The sequence below is a fragment of the Penaeus monodon genome, chromosome 17 (assembly GCF_015228065.2).
Source record: "Penaeus monodon isolate SGIC_2016 chromosome 17, NSTDA_Pmon_1, whole genome shotgun sequence".
Classification (NCBI taxonomy): domain Eukaryota; kingdom Metazoa; phylum Arthropoda; class Malacostraca; order Decapoda; family Penaeidae; genus Penaeus; species Penaeus monodon.
The window spans coordinates 20,605,077-20,607,576 of record NC_051402.1 but is presented as its reverse complement, the minus strand read 5'-3'; the positions used below and the strand labels follow the sequence as shown (position 1 = coordinate 20,607,576).

Sequence of the window (2,500 nt, the reverse complement as noted above, 5' to 3'; positions counted from 1 at the left end):
AAAAAAAATTAGGGAATGGGAAAAATATTAATAACAGTTATATGATGATTCAATAACGACAATAAACATGTTCACGATAACCTCACAAATATTTCATGGTTCATATACAGTACCATGGACGTTAGAATTATACCTGAGTAAGCATTATATCGATGGTTATGGGTTTACATTTGAATCTATGGTCAAGATTATCATAATAATGAAAACATCACTTGCAATAATGATATTTAAAGGATGAAATAAGAATGTGCTTATATAATGACGATGATAAAACTTAATCAAATAGTTAATGATGATGATGATAAATAATAATATTAATATTATGAAAATAATAATGATAATGATTAGTGATAGCAAAAATTTATAAAAATAGAATGAAATGATAGAAAAGATAATATCAATAAGTAATGAAGGAATAATGATAATTGACAATGATATATAATAAAATAATAATAAAAATATAATAATAATCATAATAATACAAGAAGATAATAATAATAATAATGATGGATAATAATTATAATAATAATAATAATAATAATAACAATAATAATAACAACAACAACAACAACAAGATATATAATAATCAATAAAATAATGGATAATGACCAATGATGATGATAATGACAATAAAAATATCAATAATAATAATAATAATAATGATAATAAATGATAATAATAATAATAATAATAATAATAATAATAATAACAATAACAATAATAATAATAACATTAATAATACTAATGATAAGATAATATAATAATAATACTAATAATAAATAATAATGATAAATAATAATTAAATTAATGATAACAATGATAACACAACAACAGCAACAACAACAACAACAATTAATAATAATAATAATAAAATAAATTTTTTATGATAATAGTAATAATAATGAATAATAATAATAATAATAATAATAATAATAATAATAATAATAATAATAATAATAATGATAATGATAATAGCAATTATTATCATTATTATTATTATTATTACTATTATTACTATTATTATTATTATCATTTATTGTTATTATTATTATACTGATGATAATGAGAATGAAAATAAATGAAATTTAACAATAAAATTATCATAAACTAAAATTAATATAAATACTAATAGAAAATGATGATAATACAATGATACGATGTAATAATAATAATAATAATAATAATAATAATAATATTAATAATAACAATAAATAATAAATAATAATAATAATAATAATAATAATAATAATAATAAATACCATTTTATTATTAATTATCATTAATTATTATATTCTTATTATTATTATTCATTATCAGTAAAATGAAAATGAAATTGAAAATCTGGATAATAATAATGAAAATGAGATTGTAAAACTAAAAATAATAGTGATACTTATAGAAATAATGATAATAATAATAATGATAATGATAATACAATAATAATACTAATAAATAATAATAAATAATAATAATAAATAATAATATAAATAATACTATATAATGATAATAAAACGACAATTGTTATTATTATTATTATCATGATCATGTATTATTAATATTATCATTATTATTATTATTATTGTTGTTTTATTATTATCATTTTATTTTGTTCTTATTATTATTACTATTATTAGTTATTATCATTATTAGTATTATTATGAGTACTGTTATCTTATTATTATTATTATTACAATTAGTTTTTATTAGTATTATTATTATTATTATTATTACTATTATCGATTATTATAATTATTATTATTATTATCATTGTTATTATTACTATTATTATTATTGTTATTATTATTATTATTATTATTAATGACCTTATTATTATTATTATCTATTATTAACTATTATTTATCATTATCATTAGCGTTATTATAGTCTTCCCTATTATTATCTCATCACTTTACTAAAATTATCATCATCATTATTTGATAATCGTATAATGGAATGATAACGAATGAAATGGTGATTGTAGTCGAAATCATTATTGCAATTATCACAAGTGATACTAGTAAAACAATACAAACAGTTTTCAAAATGATAGGAAGAGTAATGATATTGATGATATAATGATAATGATATTGTTATAACAATAAAAGTTATCATGATGATTATGAGAATAAGAATGAGAATGATGATAATGATATTGATGATGATAATAATAATAATATAATAGAACAATAATAAAGCTGATAATAAGATAAACAATAGTAGTTATATTGTTAATTATAAAAATAATGATAATAACAATTACAATAATAATAATGATAATAGAAAATAATGAAGATATTAATAATAATATAAATAGAGATAATAATCATAATAAGAATAATAAAAATTATTATGAAAAAAGTAATAATGATGATGATGATAATGATAACAATAATAATAATAATAATAATAATAATAATATTGATAATAGTAGTAGTAGTAGTAGTAACATTAATAGTGATAACAGTAATAATAATAATAAGTGTAATGATAATGATAACAA

The 2,500-nt window shown here is 15.0% G+C and overlaps 1 protein-coding gene across 1 annotated transcript in view; it reads left to right on the top strand.

Annotated features, from left to right (window-relative positions):
• The window catches only part of LOC119583304 (formin-like protein 7), a 17,794-nt gene that overhangs the window by 1,267 nt on the left and 14,027 nt on the right, over positions 1-2,500 (top strand). The gene's annotated exons all lie outside the window — the stretch shown is intronic.